Source organism: Dioscorea cayenensis, chromosome 7 (genome assembly GCF_009730915.1).
Source record: "Dioscorea cayenensis subsp. rotundata cultivar TDr96_F1 chromosome 7, TDr96_F1_v2_PseudoChromosome.rev07_lg8_w22 25.fasta, whole genome shotgun sequence".
Classification (NCBI taxonomy): domain Eukaryota; kingdom Viridiplantae; phylum Streptophyta; class Magnoliopsida; order Dioscoreales; family Dioscoreaceae; genus Dioscorea; species Dioscorea cayenensis.
Genome location: NC_052477.1, coordinates 25,875,223 through 25,898,167, shown reverse-complemented (window position 1 = coordinate 25,898,167; position 22,945 = coordinate 25,875,223). Strand labels below are relative to the sequence as shown.

Genomic DNA, 22,945 nt, shown 5'->3' with positions numbered 1-22,945 from the left:
AGGGTTTCTATGAAACGGGGATATCATACCTGCTGGTATCCCATCCAATTAAATTTCGTCGTATCATGTTTTTAACTTTTAAAATTTTAAAAAGTTTATCCAAATTAGTTTTTATTTTTATTTTTATTTTTAAAACCTCATCTTCATCTAATTAAATCATCTAGAGGTAACAGAAACCTTAAATTCTCAAATCACACTTAACCGATATCTCAAATCGTTGTGTCATCCACATTTCCGATGTCCCTCATCGACCGACAAGTTATTCTTTGGCCTCTTACAACTTCAAACCTAAATTTTGTTTTTTCGGTTTGTTCTTCACACCACCCGCCCTAATGCCCCTCTCCGGTAAAAAATAAAATAAAAACTGTGGGCTTATTCTTCACACCGGCCGCCTTCCGTCTTTCTAGTACCATTCATCTCTCTAATGCCCCTTTAATGCCCTTTTCCAGTAAAATATAAAATAAAAATGGTTAATTTATTCTTCACACCGGCCACTCTCCGTCTCTCATGTACCGTTGATCTCTCTAATTCCCCTCTCTGATAAAAATAAAATAAAAATGGTCGATTTGTTCTTCACACCGGCCGCTGTCTGTCACTTCATCTCTCTGATGCCTCTCTCCCGTAAAAAAATAAAATAAAAATTGTCAGTTTGTGCTTCGTACCGATAATGGCCCTCTAATACTTCTCTCTGATAAAAAAAAAAAATAAAAACAAATTTGGATAAATTTTTTAAAATTTTAAAAGTTAAAAAATAAAATGGCAAAATTTAATTGGATGGGATACCAGCATGGTATCCTTGTTTCATAGAATCCCACTTCTACCACCAGAAGCCATTTGATTTGCGGTAATGATATATTATCGTGTAATGAGATTATGATAAAAAAATGCTATATACCCAGAAATAGTGGTAATTTATAATAACCATATTTGGTTAGGAACTCATATTATATAGTAATCAACTTGGTAATGTTTCAAATTTTCCAAAATACCATTGTATTTACAATTTTGTACAAATTAAAATTTATAATAAAATAAATTTTGAGATAAAAATTATTAAATTATAATATCAAAGATTAATTTTTGCACATTTTTACCAAAATACCTTTATATCTAAAATTTTGAACATATGGAAAGTTGAGATAAAATAAAATTTATACATGAAAAAAATTAATTAAAATAAAAATAAATAAATTTTTGAAGTTGAAGATATTTCCAAAATAAAATTATCCAAAATTAAAATTTTTTTTCCAACGGATAAAGTATGAAAGTTATTATTTTAAACAAAGGGCATATTTATCTAAAAAAAAATTTAGATTATCACTCACTTGGTAATCCAACATAACCACCTATTTTGATGGTAATGGGATTACCAAGTTCCTTGATAATATTCCAAGGTTCGAAAATATTACCACCGACACTAATCCAAATGTGGTAATCTTTCCAAATTACCACTTAACAGGCTTTAATGTTTTCACATTAAAACGAACCAAACGTCCCCTAATTACTATGTTTTATTACATACAATATTTTACCACTAATTACTATGTTTCATTACATACTAATTAAGAACAATTTGCTAATGAAATCTGCATATTTTGATATGTTTGTCTGCCCTTTGTTAATCAGGATTTATCTTTTCGTCAATTGTCCATTCGCAACATCAACAATTTTTTCCACGTTAGCTTCTCCATTTGCTACAGCATCATGCCCTTCAAGGACCACCTTGTCCTCGAGGTGAAGATCTAGGAAACTTTTTTGTTTTAAATAAAAAGAGCTATTAGGCTTTTTATTCAGAAAGAGAGGAAACTTACAAAAAAAAATTTTAAAAAAAATAAAAACCAGGAAGAAAAAGACCAGACATACAAGGGGAAAGGATAAAAAACAACAATAAGAAGAGCAATTACATAGAGAAACCATGGTTCAAAAAGGTCTTCATCATCCAAGGGGTAAGCCCCTGCCTTGATGAAAAAAGGTGAGGCTAAGCATCTCAAGCCATATATAGCCAGTCTATGAGTTGTTGTTGTCCAGTGACGAGGAATAAAATGCACCACTGGTTCTCCAATTATCGGGAGGAGGTCATTGATGTGCTTAATCCAAGGATCAATTCTCTAGGGATGTTGAGTACTGCTAATGACAATAGTGTTAAGAAGATCTTTACTCGAAATAAATATATGTTGAAAGGTAGATTGCTTTTTTATGACATCTAAAGCCAAGAGTATGGCTTTGGCCTCGACATTCGATGTCATTGTAGTTGAGATCAGATAGTAACCTGCCAAAAGGATTGAAGAATTATAACTCATGACCAAGAAACCAGCTGCTCCATTATTTGAGTTATTCTTCCAAGTGCCTGCAGAGAACAAAAAAAGGCCCATTAGAAGAATAGAAGTTATTTAAAATCGGACATTTCCATTTTTAGGAAGGAGGGATAAGGAATACTCCCAAAAGTGGGCAATCACCCTTCTAGCGATCATAGTCAAGTCCGGTGTTTTATTGTTCAAGATAAGCTTACATCAAGATTTCCAAATGAATCAAGCACCGGCCACGACATTTGATTTCAAGAACACAAAAGTGTTAGCCTGGCAGGAGGATAACCAAAGGCCTTTAGAAATACCATTAGGGAAGCAAATAACTTTCCCTAGATTATTACTAATATAGGACCAAACAGCCTGGAACTTGGGGCATTGATTGAATAAATGCTCAATAGTTTCTCTGTCCAAACTACACATAGAACATATACATTGAGGACCCATATTAAGGGAATACAAATACTCATTGGTTTTGATTTTGCCCCAGTAACAACCAAGTGAAGTGTTCCACACGAGGAGCAATGTTAAGTCTCCAATGATAATTCCAACACTCCCATGACTGCCCATGAGCAGCGATAGAATTCAAGTGGGAATAAACCATAGTAGAAACCTTTTTAGCCTTGGATTCAAGGAACCAAACCCAATGGTTGTGGCCATTTACATCCACAGAGCAATCACGTAGGAAATGAGTATTCAAATGTTCCCCAAAGATATAATACGATTTGTTAACATCCCAATAATTACCTAAATAGATATCTGAGAGTTGTATACTTTCAGGAACCAAGGTTATATTGAGATATGTAGGCTTGAAGGTTATGGGGATGTCACAACAATACCAGGGATCAAACATGAAGGAAATGTTATCAGGATTTAAAGATTTCACCCAATGCTTGAGAGCATAAATAGTTTGACAAAGACCTCAAAAAAACCAAGAGCACGTGGATAGGATGGGACCAATCCAAAAATTTAGATTATCGTATTTATGCCGAACAATATCAACCCAAATAAGATTGGAAGAATTAAGATGACTAAAAACATTTTTAGACAATAAGGATAGTTTAGAGAACTTGAAATTTCTAATATACAAGCCCCCCTCAGTCTTATCAAGTGTAATATCGTTCCTAGGCACTGAAAAAATACCATTTCGATTGCTATCTCTCGACCAAAAGAAATTCCTAGTAGTTTTGGAGATGTGATCTAAAATAGTATCTAGAATTGGTGGGTATACAGAAAGATAGTATAAAAGAATAAACATAACATAGGTGTTGATCAAGGTAGCTTTCCCAGCTGGGGAAAGATGAAAGTGTTCCCAACTTGAAATTAGCCTCTCAATACAGCCTATCATAGAAGAAAAATGAGAGATATCAAGATTTTAGGAGACATTAACACTCCAAGATAAGTAAAAGAGAAGGAACCATACTTAAAGGAAAGAATGTTGGTGATCCTTCTCTTAAGTCCGATATTAAAACAGTCAGGAAAGAAAATCTCAAACTTAAGTTTATTAGCCTTATAGCCAGTAAAATTATGATAGATAGAGAGACAAAGATTAATATTATGAGCTACCTTCTTGGTAGCAAGAGAACTAAGAAACAAGAATGAAAAGATAACAGGATAGAGGATCACCTTGTTTGATTCCCAGAGAGGAGGAGATCCAACGAGAAGGTTGCTGGTTGATAAGAAAGGAGAAAAAAACAGAGCTAATACAAGAGTAAATCCAATTAATCCAAACCTTAGGTAAATTCATTTTGGTGAGAGTGGCAAGAATTGCATTTTGGCTCAGTGTATCATAGGCATTTTCAATGTCTATTTTAACTAAACATCCTAAGCGGTGTCTAAAATCCTTATCAAGGAATGAGCAATCTCTTGAATGGAAATTATATTATCAAAGGGGTTATGGCCAGAAACAAAACCAGTTTTCTCTCTACTAATTAAGTGGGGAAGATACGGTTTGAGATGATTGGCTAAAATTTTAGAAATGATTTGGTAAGAAACATTACTAAGAGAAATCATACGAAAATCAGAAACATACTTAGGATTAGGTTTCTTGGGAATAAGAGAGACATAAGTTCTTCAATAAGAGGCAGACATAACAGAATTAGAAAAGAAAATTTGAACAATAGAAAATAAATGATCGCTGATATCATCCCAAAAGAAAAGATAACACTCAATATTAAGACCATCTAGGTCAAAGTTCTTGCCATTGGGCAAAGATAGAAGGGCCTAATGAATTTGAAGTTTTTTAAATCTCGCGAGTAATAAAAAAACCATCAATATCAGAAATCCTCGGTAATCATTAGGAAGAGACTGAAGGACATCAAAAAAGAACTTGGAAACTTTGATGCAAGTCTTACTCAGTCTCCAAGGTTGCATAAGAGGCTCATTGATGTTCCTATTGGACAAGAAGCTAATTAATGAACAAGATAAGCATCAATTAATATCTCCTGAGACCGTAGTATATCAAACTTACACAAATTCAAGAGTAAAGCAAAGATATACTGACACAGACCATACCCTGAGACATGCATACCATACTCTCATACCAGCATCTCATTAATACATTTACTAATAGTCTACCATCCTACTCACATTACTTGTGAGTCAAAAATAATTTCACTATAGGCAGTGCATACATCATGACCATGGCCCATGCTTCATTCCATGCAAGTCCATTTCTCCACTGCCAATTCAGCACTCCAAGTCTTTAATTACACTTAATAAGCGGTTGTTCATTGATAAAGTTCACCGGAAGAGGATGTTGTTAGATGGAGGGGTCACCCCAACATTGTTTGAGCTTAGAAGCATGAAATATGGCATGAAGACAAGTAGTGGCTAGGAGCTCTAATCGGTATACAACGGCGTTAATTTTCTCAATGATCTTGAGTGGGCCGAAAAACTGTTTGGAGAGTTTGTGTGTCCGCCATTACGACATGAACGTTTGCCTATACGACTACAACTTCAAAAAAAACCCAATCACTGTGAAAGAAAGAAACATCAGTGTGTTTGGTGTTGGTCTAGTTCTTCATACGAGTGTGCTTGATGAGGTTGTCTCTAAGTGCCCTAAGTATAGCAGTGCGATTGGAGAGTAATGAATCAACTTCATCAACCTCAGAATCGTTGGAGATGTTGTCATGCAGCAAGGGTGGGGATTGATCGTAAATAGCATCATAAGGTGTCATCTAGATGGCGGAATGCCAAATTGAGTTGTAGTGCCACTCCGCCCATATATAGTGTTACACCCTGCTCTGTGGGCCAGGCACGTGACAACCACCACAACAAGCCGAGGAAAGGCACTCACACCACACAACCTTTGAGTCACCGCAAGGCTAAAAAAATCATAAACATCCACAATCCTGAACACAAATACAAATACTCAAGGTACAAAGTATAATTGTAACACAAAGGAAACTAAAACCTCATCAAGCGAATATAGAGTTTCAAAAATCATACAAGTTACAATAGAACAAAGGTTTTACAAGAATGTAGGCAAGTATGAAACCATACAGGTTTTAGAACGCAAAGATACTAGTGGATCCATGTCTCTTGCATAATGCAAAAATGATCAAAGATACACATACGTAAGATTGGAAATAAGAAAATAAAAATAAAAATATAAAATGATGCCCAGCACTTCACCTCGCCGTGATGCCCCCAACTATTGAAGCCTGGAAGGAAGGGAGAAGGTGAGTAACTTAAGTCACTCAATGAGTGGGTTAGCACAATTCTAAAAGAATATCAAAACCAGTTGAAGAATATATCAACGATCAAGCTTTTATAAAAGAAATACATAAACTATGAATAATACAACATTTTACATAACACATATATGTAGGTGTAAACCATAACATCATAAATAATTCATTTGATTCACATAAGAGTTTCACATTTATCCTCAAGAATAATATGAGTTTTAAAATATTAAAGCATAAAACTCATTATAAAACTCATTCCTTTCTTTCCAAGAGTATACAAGAATCAATGCAAGAAGAGTTCAACATAAGAAACATGAGTTCTCAAGTACCGTCTTTATATCTTGATCATTGGATCCATGGCCTTAAAACCCTCTAAACTATAGTTGTGGCCGCGGCTAAGTTTAGAACTGTCAAGGTCCTCATATCCTTGACGTTGACCCGTCGGTTTTGTATGGTGACTCCGAAATCCCGATGTATCATCCAAATCAGGGTTCTACACCCCACATGAAGAGGGCATGCAAGAGATGGATCCTTCACGCCACCTCTAAAAGCCTGGTCCATGGGGACCTCCTACTGCAGGATGGTGGTTACCAGCCTATCACCATCAAGACATAAACATGGAACAGGGCTGAACCCTGAGCATCAAGTATCCCAATATTACTTTGGGGATTCAAGTTTCAAACATATCAAAATATTCGGAACCCGAACAACTGCTCACATTTTACAAATGAAGATCATTTTCATATCTACCGATATCAAAAGTATAATAATGTGTACAAAATTTCATAAATCAACATATATTCCAAATCCATGACAAATATCCATATTTTAGAAAGGAAAACTTTTTCAGATTTAGAAATGACAAGAGTACAATTTCACAAATATAGATTTTACAAACCATTTTCCAGTGTAAATACCAATAGTATCAACAGAAAATGTTGAACATGCTTTTGGAATATATATATAAAATTAATGAAACTCATTAGAACAAATCTTGTCATTTGGCCCAATTAAAACCCACACAATACTCATGATTGTTCTAGCTTTATCTCTCAAATAATTTATTAAATATCCCCATGATTTAATAGTAAGCCAAAGAACCATTCAAGCATAATACCGAAGTCTTTCATGAATATAATTAAACATCCTAAATTTCATACCTTCCTCTCAAACTCCATTGCTAAAATATGATATTACTCACCCACCCCAAGTGATTGCCAATTAAATTAATTCACATATACAAAAGCCACATTGAGCATATAAACACATTTAAGTCAGTACAAGTACCTATGAGTGCCAAGAACAAAATAAAATCTTCCACTCAAGATTTCAATATGCCTATCAGGTTTATACATCATTAAATAATAATTTCTACAAGTCTATAATCACACCAATTTACCATGCACATAATTTAAGCTCCAAATTCCTTAACAAATTGTCATTACTCCCAAATCACCAACATTAACTTTACTAATATTAAATTCATTATCCAAAATTCCTAAAAAAAATAATTTCCACTTCTTAAAGCCTTAAATTTGACAATTCATTAACATTCACAAGAACTTTCAATTTTACAATTAAAATTCAATCTAACTCTTAGCTTATACACCACCTGTAGTTTATCATTACTCTTCCAAGAAATTTTCAACTTTTACAAATAACGTAAGTATACATCCTAATTCAACTCTCAAGTCAATTCCAACCCTAAGATATACAATATTAAATATCTTTGATGCTTGAAACTTCCATTCATAACAATATTCCTCATTTTGTTGCACAATTCTCTCTGTTGAAGCTACAAAGTATTCAAACCCCTAAATATTGAAACAAACCATTAACTTGTAATTCTCTAAGTATTGGGAGAACCCAACATCATTGTATTAAGGATTCCCTCAACACTAGGCCTATGGACTAGCTAACGGTCAAATTAACGCCATTTCAAAATGATACCAATATTCATAGATCGGAAGTGAAAATCATTTTCACAAGTGTATTAGCCAAAGACAATATAATGCATGCAAGTTTCATAACTCATTTCAATTCCAATAAACCAACATAGTCATAACATTTTCATTCAAACATCAAGAGTTTTCAAATATAAATCAATAGCAAGGGACTTCCTTCTGAATCAATCAACATATTAATTTAAACACAATAAAACCATGAGCCAATTACAAATCGAAATAATGAAAACATTTGAACCATATTCTACTAGAAATATGACTTACAAATTAGATGATTTAACCAATAATGTGAGTCCTCCATCGGCTCCTTGCCTCGAGCTTTGCTCTCACAACCTAACCCAAAAACACACACACACACACACATACACACACGCACCCCAAAAAACAAGCAATAATCAAGCAAAGGAAAACAAGAAAGAAATCCTAGGTTATGAATGCCATGCAATCCTAACTCGATCCAAGGGTTGGCTCAAAACTGAGTTTCAGGGTTTCCAATGAATTTCTAAGGAAGTTAGCCTCCTTCTATACCAATGAAACATGATAATTAAGCAAAGTTCACTTGATCTACAGTAATGCTATAGTACCCTAATTTCAAGAAAGAAGAGGAGTTTATGGACTCAACAAGATTGAAGGAATACATGGAAATACATACTCTTCATCCACTCCTAACACTCAACATACAAGAATGGAGACCAAAAATCAAGGTCTAATGCTCATCCACTATAATCTAGGTCTAGAAATCTAAATGCGTACCAAAGTATGGAGAACAAGGAGGAGGAAGATGGCATACCTTGCTAATCACTAAGGAGAAGATGAGATGAAGAATAAGCCTTCCAACACAAGTAAAATGGAGAAAGATCAAGGATTTAGTTTTTCTCATCCAAGGGAAATAAAGGTTATAGGATGAAGGGTAAATGAAAGTGTATGAATAAAGGGTATAAGGCTGATGAAAGACCAAAAAATACCCTTTGTTTTGTGGTATGGAAAAGCCTTGCATGGGCTTATACACATCTACATGGGCGTATATTTCAACTACAATGCTACCAATCTAAATTCCATAGAGTTGCATGGCCGTGTACACACCCGTGTAGTTCTCAAAACCAAAGAGTTACATGGGCAAGCACACGCCCAAGTATATGTCTGTGTATCTTTCTAAACAATTCCAAAGTTTTTTCAAAGAGTTACAAGGACAGGTACATGGTTACATGTGCGTGTACATGCCTATGTAATTCTCTGTATGTGTTCCTAGTCTTTAGAGTGTTACACTATTGCTATATTATCATTGCTATGGTAGTATGGCTATAATACAACTGCAACAATGATACTACTACAATACATTTCTCTTGAGATTTTAAGAGAGTTACACGGGCAGGTACATAGCCATGCACACTCCCATGTAATTCTCTGGCCATGCATTCTGCAGAAAATGCCAAAATGACTATTCTATAACCATGCACTCCCCAAACTGAACAAACACTACATAACACACCTAAAATAGATGACAAAACTAAAGAAAAGTCCATAGCATCACACATAGACAATACTGTGTCCAGTAGCGAGGATTCTTGACTATAAAGCAACAAAGATAATCTTGCAAATACCAATTGACTATTTTGGTTTGTTCATCCGATTAAGGATGATAAGCACTGCTAATCACTAGTTGTGTGCCTTGTAGTCAAAAAAGATCTTGCCAAAAAAAACTCACAAAAACATAATCACAGTCGGAGTTGAGTATAGTTAGGATGCTATATAATTGTACAATTTCTCAGATGAGTAATTCAACCACTTTAAGAACTTTAAATTGTGGACCCAATGCAGTGAAGTGGCCTTGTTTTAATAGCCAATCGACTACAATGAGAGTTGTCTTTCCGGTGAACTGAGAAAGGTTGGTGATAAAATCTATAGAAGTTGACTTCTGGACTTTGTCCGGTATTAGAAGAGGTAGTAGCAAGCCTTACGGTGTATGGTAGAATGGCTTCATAGTTTGGGATACTTTGCGCTTGTTGACAAAGTAGTGGACAAAAAATTAGAGTCCTAGCTAGTTAAAGAGGCTTGTGATGAGAATGAAGATATAATTAATCCCAGCATGACTCCTACTGGTGTGTTATGATACTCAGAGATACGCAAACTTTGTAGTGCATACACCTTGGGTATGAGTACCTTGCTCTTGTGTAAAACAATACCATCCTTGATAGAGTAGTTAGGGTACTTGTTTAGGGACTGTTAAATAGATTATAACAATGTGGATGAAGCTTGGTTGTCTTGGTAAAATCACTGGAGTGCACTCTAGATTATTGATGTTGACTAAGATACTACAAGTGCCATTTCGAGAGGATCATGTCTCTTGAATCATTGAGAGAGCATCCACCAGCCCATTACAAGCTCCTGGCTTGTACATGATATCGAACTCATATCCCATGAGTTTATGAAGCCATTTTTGTTGATCTGTGGTCTGTATAGTTTGATGTAGGAGAGAGAGAGCAAACTTTGATGGTCAATGTAGACTATAAATCGACAACCCAATAAGTATCAATGCTAATGTCATACAACCTCAGTTATGGACTACATATTGTGAGCATATGCGGATGCTGCTAGTAATCAACTTGGCAGCTGCTTAGTAAAGTAAGCAACATGATGGTTATTTAAAAGCAGCATAACACCTATGCCCGTTCCTGAAGCATCCATCTAGCACTCAAATGGAAGGTCAAAGTTTGGTAATTGAACAACAAGGGTGCAAGTGAGAGCCTTTTTGAGAGCATTGAATGTTGTGGTCACTTAAGAAGTCCACACAAATGTGTTCTTATGCAAAAGCTCAATCAAAGGTATGACTAGGGATGCATAGCGTTCGACAAACTTTGTATAGCATCAAATGAGGCCAAGGAAATTCCGTATGCTTCGTAATGTCTAGGGTAGTGATCACTGCTGAATGACAGTGATTTTGGTGGGGTTAATGGTTTCATAGTAAGAGGGTGGGCTGGAGTTTTAAGAAGATAAGAAAGATGGAGATGAGGATTAGGTTAGAGATGGAATGAGAGAAATATGTGGAAAAAGGAAAAGTATTCTCTACTTATCCTTGCATTCATTGGTTCTTTATATCATGGTGTAATAGACTCCCTAGAAAATGTTCCCCACTCACAATGTGAAAGCTCACCAGCACAATAATTCCTTTACCCTTTTTACCACTAATTACCATGTTTCATTACATAATATTAATAATTGCATAAATGAAACTGGATATTTATAGATGTTTGTCTCCCATTTGTTGATCTAGGTTGATATTTTCAGCCCCTGTTCATTAACCACATCGGCAGTGTTTTCTATGTTAGCTTCTCCATTTACTACATTATCTCACAGGTCTTGCTACCCAAATTGAGCACCGTAGTGAATGAGATGGTTGATGCTTCCAAGCCTATTTCCATAAAAATTAATGTTATATATCATTGTTGTTGAAGAGCCAATATTTAGTATTCAAAAAAGAAGTATCTTGGGAAAGTATTCTTAAGTTGATTTTACTAAAACCTTTGCCATGATTAATTGAAACCTTCTCCTAGATTTCCTTGCACCAAGGGGATTTGGCCAGGGTTAAATTAGTTGGATCAGCAATATTCTCATCTACCAAGTCAAATATACTGATTAATGAAACTTTTTGAGGATACATTCGCTATATGCCTAGATTCATACAAGGTCTCTCTCTCTCTCTCTCTCTCTCTCTCTCTCTCTCTCTGATGAAGCCTCACCCTACTGATCATGACTTCAAATAGAACTGATGACATAGATAGACTATCCAAAAAATCATAGACTAGTTAACACATGATCATTAGGGTGAGGGAAGTTAGGAAGAGGGTAACCCAAATCTAAGTTGGGAACATTGCCCTTAAATAGTCTATATATAATAGAAGGATGTAGAATTTATGTCCCTCACAATAGGTAGCAACAAGTGCAAAAGATTGGGAAAATTTAAGTGATCCATGTTAAGAAGTGAGACTTTATTCTTAGCAAAGCATGACAAAGATTATAGGAAAGTCGTCCATAGTAGTAGTTGAAGGGGACGATCTTTGACTAACACCATGATTGGCTAGAGAAAATCTTCCACCACCACTTGTCTAGTTGTGCATTATTAAAATCTTGGAGATTGAGGATGGCCTATGCATCCCTTGTTGGTCAAATTTACAGATACATTTCCATGTATTGAGTCTGAGGCCATTTGTACTAAGTTCTAATCCATGGTAGACAAAGTTCTACAAACTTTGTCTAATTATTCTAGTAAACCAATTGGAAAATTTGAAGATTGACATTGACTACCTAGATTGGGATAATTGAAAGCATCGAATTTAGTAGTGTAAGTTTTTCATCGAGAGAAAGATACTTATAAGTTTCCTAGAAGGAAAGCTATGACCTAATGGAGAGATCAAATTAATTCTATCTTCAGACGTGGGCTCTGGCTCGAGATTTGGACACTAAGATACATGAGAGGGAGTTGGTCTCTAAAGTAATCTTTGTCTAGCCAGTTGGTGTCAAGGAGTTGTCTAAGTTGGGATGAGAAGTGACAACTCTTTCCAAAGTTGATAGCAAGACCTAAGTTTCCCTCTAATAGATAAAAAATGAGCTTAATAATCTTGAGATCTTAAATTCCTTCAATAGAAATTAAGAATGATGATCTCATTAACATATCGAAATTAGCACATCTTCCTCTATTGCCCTAAGGGCACTCCATAGAGGACCTTTTAGTTTAGTGCATGTTTGAACATGCCATTGAAGATATCAATGGCAAGGCAAACATGAGAAAAGGAAGGGAGAGCAGAGACCGGAGAGTGGAGAGAGAGAGAGAGAGACCTTGTATGAATCTAGGCATATAGCAAATGTATCCTCAAAAAGTTTCATTAATCAGTATATTTGATTTGGTAGATGAGAATATTGCTGATCCAACTAATTTAACCCTGGACAAATCCCCTTGGTGTAAGGAAATCTAGGAGAAGGTTTCAATTAATCATGGCAAACGTTTTAGTAAAATCAACTTAAGAATACTTTCCCAAGATACTTCTTTTTTGAATACTAAATATAAGTCACAACTTGGCAAGTAATAGAGTTAACAATGAAACATAACCGCTCCCCAACACTTAAATCATACCTTGTCCTCAATGTGTGCAAAAGAGAAACATACAAGGCAATGCAATTAATATTGGTAAATGGTGGAATATGATTACTTCGTCGGTTCATATTCATGAAATCATTGAAGCTTGGAACCGGCCTAGGTTGTCCTCTGTAGTACCCTAGTAGTTTGGGGGTCACTCAAGGTCAAGAATTGACTGAGTGATCATCCCCATTATATTTAAGGATGGTGGGTGATGCAAATAAATCTTGCAAGGTGTAAATGAAGAACATTAAAGCTTAACAAAGTAAAAGTAATAAAACAGAAAATAACAATCACTAAAAGTCTTAAAATAAGTACAAACTAGACATGGCCAACCCTTGCCAATAACGAATACAAAGTCTGAAATGAAAATAAGAAATAAAAATAAAAATCACTGCTCGATTGTGTTTGAAGGAGCAGAATCGGTCGGTGGATGCTGTGAAGGAGGAGTCAGTACAGGGTGAGTGGGAGCTAGAGGAGGGACCAGCCTTGAAAGAATGTCCAAGGCATGGCCAATGTTGGCTTTGAGACATGCATGGTCGCCATAATGGTCCGTTGGCCCTCCTGTAGCTGTAGTACAGCAGTCCACAGTTCTTGTATCGCTGATGATTGTCTAGGGGAAATTGCTGCTGGACCTACAGGCTTTGTAGCTAACGGTAGAGAAGACTTACTATTAGACTTATCGGTTGACTCCTTACCTACTAGTGGCTATTCCCCATGGAGCAGAGGGTCTCCTGCCCCAAAGTAGATGAGGTACTGACTGTTGGGAAATCCTCAAGACGCTGAAACAGTCCCATCCCTCGCACGAGCCGTGTAACATATGGGCCGGCAAAGATAGTACTTAGGCACACGTGTGCCCTGATGAGCAAGGAAATCGCCAACATGTGCTCTAGATAGATGGGGCTACGATCCACTATGCTCTGCAACAAATCTAACTCATGTCACTGCACCACCCCGATACTATCTGCATGACCTGCAATAGAGCGAGCAAATACAATGTGCAGATACCTGTGTGCTAGACAAAGGAGGTATGATACCTTCATCAGCCCCAACTCGTAGCTTCGGCCCCTGCTGAGACAGAGCCACACTACCTCGGCTGTAGTCCCTGGGGCAAAATCAACGGGAAGCTCCTTGTACTGCTAGGTCATCATGAAGTCGGTGTCATAAATGCCCAACAATAAGGAGAAATCGGTGTAACTCAAATGTCAGGGTTCTCCAAAAATCTATAACTGCACTGTCTCTGGTCATGAGAACCCTACTGGACTCTTATCGACCTAAAACGTGCTAAGCACATCTAAGGTGACATCATGGTAGACTAGCTCCTCCATCGAAAGGAGCCGGTTCCACCCACTGAAGTTCACCATCCGTCAAACCTCCCCCTCCAGACCAAAGGTTGCTAGCACTGGCCAGTCAACAAGGCTCGATTGACCAAACAGTTGCATCTTCAAGTGGGTATACCGCTCTCAAAAACAAATCAAGGAGAAAGTACGCTCAGCGAGTGGTGAGGGGTGGGAGGAAGCAGGTTCCTCTGCCTTGTCTAGGTCTGAAGTGGAAGCTTCAGTCATTCCCCTCTTTGAAGGCTTAGACGTGCCTCTCTTTACTCTAGTCGTGGTGTAAAAGAAAAATGCTATGTTTAGAACGCAAAAATACAAAATTTTCTCAATTCAGTAGTGCTTACGCTAGGCTTACGGGAAAACTTACAGTTGTAAGATTTGGGAAAGTCACCTTTATGGTGACCCTTACAGCCATAAGCCACATGCTCAAGCCATAAGGACCTTCTTGTACAATATAGCTCATAATTTCTACAAATTTCGAATTTAAACAATAATTAAACACCGCCAAACATCTATAAAATCATTCCCATACAAAAAAATCAATCAAAGGAATTCAAAATCATGAAAAATTAGGATCACCTTTGAAGTAAAGAGAAAAATGAGGAAAACGGCCAGTGAGGAGCTTCCGAAATGGTCCAACCCTGTTCAAAAGCATTTTAAAACTCAAAAGGAAAGCAATGGGAAATGAATGGGAGGAGAAAGTGGAACCGGGGACCAAGATCAGGCCAAAAAATAAATAGAAATAAAGATAAAAGGTCATCCGTGGTACTAGAACCCTAGATGCTTATGGCTGTAAGCCATGACCGTAAGTCTCTCTGAATGAACAGTTATGGGGGCATTACGTTGGTAAGGTCTACCCCGCAAGGGTACATCTCCTTTACAACCTAGGTTATGACCATAAGAGGCTTAGAATTGTAGTCTATAAGGTTCTTAGTCTTACTCTTACGGTCAAACTTACAAGCATAAGACATCCGAAAGGAAACTTAAGCTAAACTCCCCAGAAGGTTGCAGGCCGTAAGGGTTTAACATATAGCCATAAGGTGTTGTAGATGACCCTTACAGCTGACTTATAGGTGTAAGTGACCCATAAGCAACCTCTGAACTGTGCTCTCCAGAACTTACGGATCGTAAGTGTACTTGTAAGGCTCTCTGAAATTCCCTTGCGGGTGGCTTACGGGCTTAAGATGCCGGTAAATATCTCAGTATGACATTTACGGTCATGCTTACGGGCGTAAGTATCCCGTAAGAGTCCTAGAAAAATTGAGCAGAGTTTTCCCTATTTCCTACAATTAAGCTCAAATAAAAATATAACCTAACAAGCACAAAAATGAGTGTCTATGGTCACGGACATCCAACCAACGCATAAAATCATGACAAGCCGAGCAATTTATTGCAAGCACCAAAGAAAATAACAAACTACATTAAAGACTAAAACTCAAACAAAATATGAGAAATCTTCCTTGCATTACCTCCCAAGAAGCACTTGTTTAATGTCAAGAGCTTGATGTACCTGAAACGCATAAGTCATGGAGGTTCAAAGTAAAAACACTCCTCATGACCCCAATCAACATCTCCGCAATAATGCCCAACTGCAAGATCGGAGAAAGTAGGGAACTTACCAATGTAGTTAACTGACTCGAGGGCTACCTCCTTGTGCGAAGGTTTTTTTCTTACTTTTCCTGGGGAAAGTAACCTCGAGCCATTGCTTCTTTCACATGCTCTCCTCAATAAAGGTAGGTGTAAGCAACAAGGTGGTCTCTTCAATCTGAGGGCCATCCAATGACTCCTCGAAAGGCTCTTTATGGAACGTCTCCTGCACACATTCATCGATAAGTAAGTCAGTTCCATCAATGTACTAGAATGTATCATCAAAAGTAGAGGGTTGTTTCATTACATCGGATAAAGCAAAAATCACTTCCTCATCCCCAACCCTAAGTATCATTTTACCGTTACTAACATCAATGAGGGATTGGAAGGTGGCTAGGAATGGCCTACCATGTATGAGGGGGTACTCCAACATCCTCGTCTATATCTCGAATTACAAAATCTACAGGGAAAATGAACTTGTCAACCTTAACCAAAACATCTTATATGATTTTCCTAGGATGTCTAATGGAGTGGTCTACTAGTTGCAATGTCATCTTGGTCGGTTTAAGGTTAAATAGTCCCTATTTCCTAAACATGGTGCATGATATTGCATTAATGCTAGCTCCTAAATCTGCTAGGGCTTCTTTATCAACCAAATCACCAATGTTGCAAGGAATAGGAAAAGTCCCTGGATCTTTTTGCTTCCTCAGTAACAGGTTTTGAAGCAATGCCGAACTCCCTTCGCTCAATGTCACCGTCGATACCTCCTCAAGTTTCCACTTGTTTGTTAATAAATCTTTGAGAAACTTAGCGTACTTTGGCATTTGGGACAAGGCTTCCATAAACGGTATATTGATGTGCAATTTCTTGAACAAGTTCGGAAATCTCTTGAATTGTTTGTTCTTACGATCATTCTTCATACTTGACAGATAGGAGAGGCAGGGAACATACTCTTTCACTGGTGGTGGCATTCTCTTCTCAACACTTGGAGTAGGTACGCTTTCCCGTGCCGGACTCTTAATGAACTCAATTTTTACCTTTTTTTTCTTCTCCATCACTTTCTCACTACCTATCCCAAACTCTTTACCACTCCGAAGAGTGATTGCCTTGAGATGCTCTCGGGGATTGGCTTTGGTGTTACTCGGTAGACTTCTATGAGGTTTCTTAAACAATAAGTTGGCAATCTGTCCCACTTGGTTCTCCAAGTTTTGAAGAGAAGCCTGTTGGTTTCTCAATGATGCATATATGCCTTTTAACCTATTATCTGACTGTTAGAACTTGATGTTCGTACTCTTAATAAACTGATTAAGCACTTCCTCCAATGCAGGTCTCTTGTCTTCCTGTTGGTGAAGAGGAAACCCTGGTGAAGGTTTCCGCTATTACCCTTGACCTTTCTAAGAGAAATTGGGATGATTCCGCCATCCAGGGTTATACGTGCCATTGAAGGGATTTCCTTGTTGTCTGGGGGCACTACCGATGAAATCCACTTGTTTGACGGGTCCATACACCACCCCTACAATGGAATAGTCTGAGGAAGAGTGCCCTCTTCCACAAGTATCACAAACCATGACTATAGCCAATTTTTGAGTAGAAAAACTGTCAATCTTCCTGCTCAATATCTCCACTGGAGCTGCTAATGTTGTAACCTTACTGACTTCAATCATCCCAGCTGGCTTGCCAACTGATTTATCTCTCAGAATTCACTGATAATTGTTCATGGCTATTTCTTCAATTAACTGTTTGGCCGCCTCCGGGGTCTTACTGCCAAGTGATCCTCCTACTACAGAATTAATGAGCTGCCAGGTACTTTGATTGAGACCCTGATGGAAAATCTGAACTTCCATAAATTCGGGGAGGTTATGATGCGGACATTTCCTCAAAAAATCTTTAAACCTCTCCCACGCCTCAAATAATGATTCAGTGTCCAACTATGCATATGCTGTAATCTCTTGATGAAACTTGGTCGTTCTTCCTAGAGGGAAATAACGAGTCTAAAGCCACTGTTAAGCTCTTCCTTTTAGTGAAAATGGCAATAAGCAGAGTCTGATAGCGTCATCTGAAACGTTGTTGATCTTAAGCATGTCACACACTTTGAGGAATCTCCCAATATGACTATTGGGATCCTCATTTGGTAGTCCATGGAACTGTACTGTACTCTCTACCATTTAGACAAACGTAGGTTTAAGCTCAAAATTGTTTGCTACAACTAGTGGGCACAATATACTTGATTGAGAACCATCAAGAGTGGGTCGAGCATAGTCTAAAGGGTCCTGTGTCAGTTCCCCTAGTCTGCCATAGTGTTCAACTACTCTTCCTCAACACTCGCTGTCAAAGATCATGTCTCGTTCAGTAGAGCTGTTATCGATCTGTTTCTAATCATACTTTCAGCACTACTCTTGCCTTCAACAAGTCTTGGAGCTTTGCCCTTTGGTGGCATGCACTGAAATCAAACAAAAAAAAAGAATCATAAAATAATTGAAATGAAAGAGAATATAAACAAGTAAGAAAAAGAAAAGAAATGGCTAAAGTGACTGAAAAACAAGTGTTCCTAATATCACTAATCCTTCCCCGGCAACTGTGCCAAAAACTAGATAGAGACGCACGTAAGTGTACATGCTTAATAAAATATGCTTAAAGTGCAGAGTGTCGGTCCACAGGAAAGAAAGTGAATACTAGTAATAACTCTGAATCCTAAAATTAGCCTAATGAAGTGCGTGAAGTGTGTGAAAACAAAAACACAAGAAAACTAAGAAATATGAGAAAATCACAAGAGGGAATCCAAGGAAGAGAATGATGTCCGGGTATAACATCCCTCTAAAGTTATGAAGTACAAGACAATGGTTGTCTAAGCATACAATTCTATTTGAACCAAAAGGTTTCCAGAATTATACAAAACCCTGATTTCTTAGGCGAAGTGTAACTGAAAAGGTATAGAGCTGATATAGACATCCACACAATCACATTAATACTCTATGAAACCTTATTATAGGCTAATGACAATCTCTTAATTAGATAATCTCCCCCCCCCCTCCCAAGAGAGAGATTATCCCTATCCGAATACAAAATAGAAATGCAATTTCTCCTAAAATTCACTCCACATAATTGCAAAGAGCACAGAGGTTATCACTAACCCACTCGGAAGGATTGTGGGAGACAAAGTCTCCTAAATGCCCTAGACAGAGGGCACCCACTATCCTCTTGAATTGCTGTAAGCTTATGCGGTAGCAATAAAAGATATGAGAGCTAGGGCTTTTGCCTCGTTAGCATCAAGCATCCATTCACATAGTTCGACTCAAATATATATGTTATAACCTAGTTTTTTTTTTGTTATGACGTTACCGTAGCATTTCAGCCCAACACTGTAGCTTTCACTCGGTAGTATAGCAATGGGTATTGTAGCAAGCCGAAAAGTTTCTTTAAAAACTTTAGCCCTTCTCTTTCATTTCCCTTTCATACCTAGCTGCAAACCCTAGCTCCCTCTTTGTTCATCCTCTTATCCCTTGATGGTTGTAGGTAAGCAACATTGTGGTTAGTTAAATTTCAAGGCTTATTGATTGATCTGAAACCTAGGAAACTTTGGATCTTTCATCTCCTTGTTTTCTCTTATTTTCATTAGGTTAATAGGAGTAAGAAGGAAGAGAAGAGTAGATTCCAAGGTGAGTGGGCTAACCGAATCATCCTTGATTTATTTTGATTCTTGTATATTATATTTGCATGTTTTGGTGTTGATTTGGTATGATGTTGGTTGGGAACTTGGCATTGTTTTGTTACAATACTATACTTGATGCTAACTTGGTTCATGAAAATTTAAGACCTTGGGAGTTAGATTTATTGTGAGTTATGCAAGTAAAGATTAATGTGTAAAGAAATCATATTCATGAGTTATGTTAAGAGTCCGTGGATGGAATTTGGGTTGATGCACACAAGATGTTTGATAAATTGCCTCTAAGTGTTGGATACAAGTATTCGGGGACATAATTGTGAGAATCATTCGATTTAATTTCATTGTTAATGGGTTCAATGGTATTGATGGGCCTAGTTGTTAGTTTGTATGAGCACTCATACATATGAAGGAATGATAAGTGTGAATTCTTTATTCATTGCTAAATATGAGTTGAAATTTCTAAATGTGTTTGATTGATCTTATGTGTGGTTGATAATATGCATATCTTGTGGAATTGGCTCGAAATCAAGAGATAAGGAAATGTGTTTATATACATACCATGGATTGTGTTAAATTACTAGAATGTAAGAATTATGAGAAGATGATGTTTTACATTGTAGATGTTGTATGTGGGAATAGAAGTGGGTATGCTAATCTAGAGATTTGTTTGATGCCCGTAAAGTGCCCGATGAAATGCCATTGTGGTTTTAGTGCAAGTGTTTGATAGAACATTTATAGGGATTGAAGTTAGTAATGTCGGAGATTTTCTTTTAAATATCAATGATGTTAGGGAATACAGCTGTATATCTATATTTGTATAGCTACCATATTTATATATACCTGTGTATCTATATATACCTTGTACATTGTAGGTTTTGATTAATGAAAATTGGTTAATCTTTTCCACCTAACATGGTATCAGAGAGGTTCTCCTAAAACCTAATTATTTTTTTTCCGCGTGCCGCCCGCTGCCGCTCGGTCCTCGTGCGCGCCGCCCATCATCCCTCAGCCCCCGCGCGCGCCACCCAACCGCCCAGCGTGCGCCCTCGCGTGCGCCCGCTACTAGCGCCTGCGGCCCGCCTGCCGCCCAGCTAGCGTGTCCCCAGCAGCGTCGCTGCCGCCCAGCTGCGCGCCCGCCGTCCAGCGCGCCCCCGCGTTCGCCGCTCCACACGCGCCCTCGGCTCTCGCGCGACCTCGGCCCCCGCGATATTTTCTTCTTGAGCTCTTCTCCCACGCACCATGTGTTTTGTGCAGGTGCTCCATGGCTTCTGCTCAGGTTTCTTATCTACAAAAGGCGGATGTTATGCTTAATGGAAAAAATTATAAAGTATGGTCTTCCACTTTACATGTACTCCTTCGTGGACTTAATCTTTGGGGTCATGTTGATGGTACCCGTCCACCTCCGGTTTCTTCTATAGCCGTCTCTTCCAGCCCTTCTTCGTCTACAGGTATCAGCGCGTCCTCTTCTCCGTCTGCTGACTTTCTCAAGTGGACTGAGGATGATGCCCGTACCATTGTTATCATCTGTCAGTCCTGTGAGCTTCCCATTCGTTTAGCTGTTTTTGATCTTTCTACAGCAAAGGCGATTTAGGATCATCTGCGTGCACTCTATCTTCCTTCCAGTCAGGCGTTGTGTTACTCTTTGCTACAGACTCTCACCTCTACCTATCAGCGTGAGAATTCTGTCTCGGATTTCTTTGCCGTGTTCAGTGATTTATGGCGTCAGTGTGATGAGATGACCCCCTCTCCTTCTTTGACTTGTGCTCAGTGTCTTGCCATTGCTCAGGATTGTGATTATCTCCGCATTTATGAGTTTCTCATGCATCTTCACCCTGAGTTCGAGGCCGTTCGGGCTTAGCTACTGCACCGGGTTACACCTCCGTCTGCTAGTGATACTCTGCCATATGTGCTTGCTGAGGAGACTCGTCTTCGGTCCTTAGATGTGGTTCCACGACCTACTGCTCCTCACTCTGTTCTTGATGCTCCCCAGCAGAACCCTGTGCCGACCATTGCTCCTTTGATGACATCTCCTCGCCTTAGCGCTCCTCTCCGTCCTCTTTCTCAGTCTCAGGGACCAGTTTCTAGTGCACCTCCTCGACGGTCAGTTCGGTGTCATTACTGCCATGCTCTTGGCTATGTTCGTACTAAGTGTCGCAAGCTACAGAGGCTCAGCTGACAGCATAGCAGTGCACAGCCCCCACCTCACCCTCAGCTACTTAGGATGGTCCATTGTCTGCTGAGCAGTTTCAGCAACTTATTCAGCAACTTTCCATGAGTCAGATTTCTCCTTCTTCGGCTCCAGTATTCACTCAGGATGCCTCCGACGTCTCCACTCACCCATCAGTCGCCTCCGCTCATACAGGTATTTCTTCATCCTCTTGGTTGCTTGACTCTGGAGCTTCTTTTCATATGACCTATGATGCTACCCACCTTTACACTCTTCACCCTTTTTCTTCTGATCTTCGTGTCATTATCGCTAATGGCACAACCCTCCCTGTCCCTATTCGTGGCCTCTTGCACACCACTCATTTTCATATTCCTAATGTTGACTTTGTACCCCAGTTCTCCATGAACCTTATTTCTGCTAGCCAGCTTGCTTCTCTTGGCTATCTTGTTATTTTTGATGAGTTTGGTTGTCGTATGCAGGATCGTCTTACAGGGACCCTCATTGGAGCTGGCCATCACCATAGTGGGGTGTATGTGCTCGATCATCTTCGTCTTCAGTCCTCTTTTATGTTACCAGCGGCCTCTATTTATTGTTTTTCTACTATTCATTTCCATCAGTGGCATCATCGGCTTGGCCATCCTAGTGGTTCTCGTCTGTCTTCTCTTATTCATCAAGGCGTTTTAGGTCGTGTTTCAGTTGATAATTCTCATTCTTGTTCGGGTTGTAAGCTTGGCAAACAGCTACAGCTCCCATATCCTTCGAGTGTGTCTAGATCTAGTTCTCCGTTTGAATTAGTTCATTCAGATGTTTGGGGTCCTACCCCGTTTGTTTCCAAGGGTGGGCATCGTTATTATGTTATTTTTTTTTTATGATTGTGGGATCGAAAATAAACACCCTGGCGTCGTGTCCACCAGGCAATATATCGAATCACAAATCTTATTTATGTTATTTTATTTTATTATTGTGGGCTCTTCCATTCCTAATAGAGGCAAGCCTCTATTATTAATTACCCCAGATAGAAATCTTAGGAACCTCCGATTAAGGGCTCAAGTACAAGTAAAGGCAAGAAAATGTGTGAATTATGAATTTTGTTATTTATTCAT

At 38.3% G+C, this 22,945-nt stretch overlaps 1 non-coding gene across 1 annotated transcript; it reads left to right on the top strand.

Annotated features, from left to right (window-relative positions):
• The first annotated feature begins 17,865 nt into the window (after positions 1-17,865).
• LOC120266022 lies at positions 17,866-17,972 on the top strand. The gene has a single exon (XR_005537866.1). It is a non-coding gene; the product is annotated as a small nucleolar RNA R71 (small nucleolar RNA).
• The last annotated feature ends 4,973 nt before the right edge of the window (positions 17,973-22,945 follow it).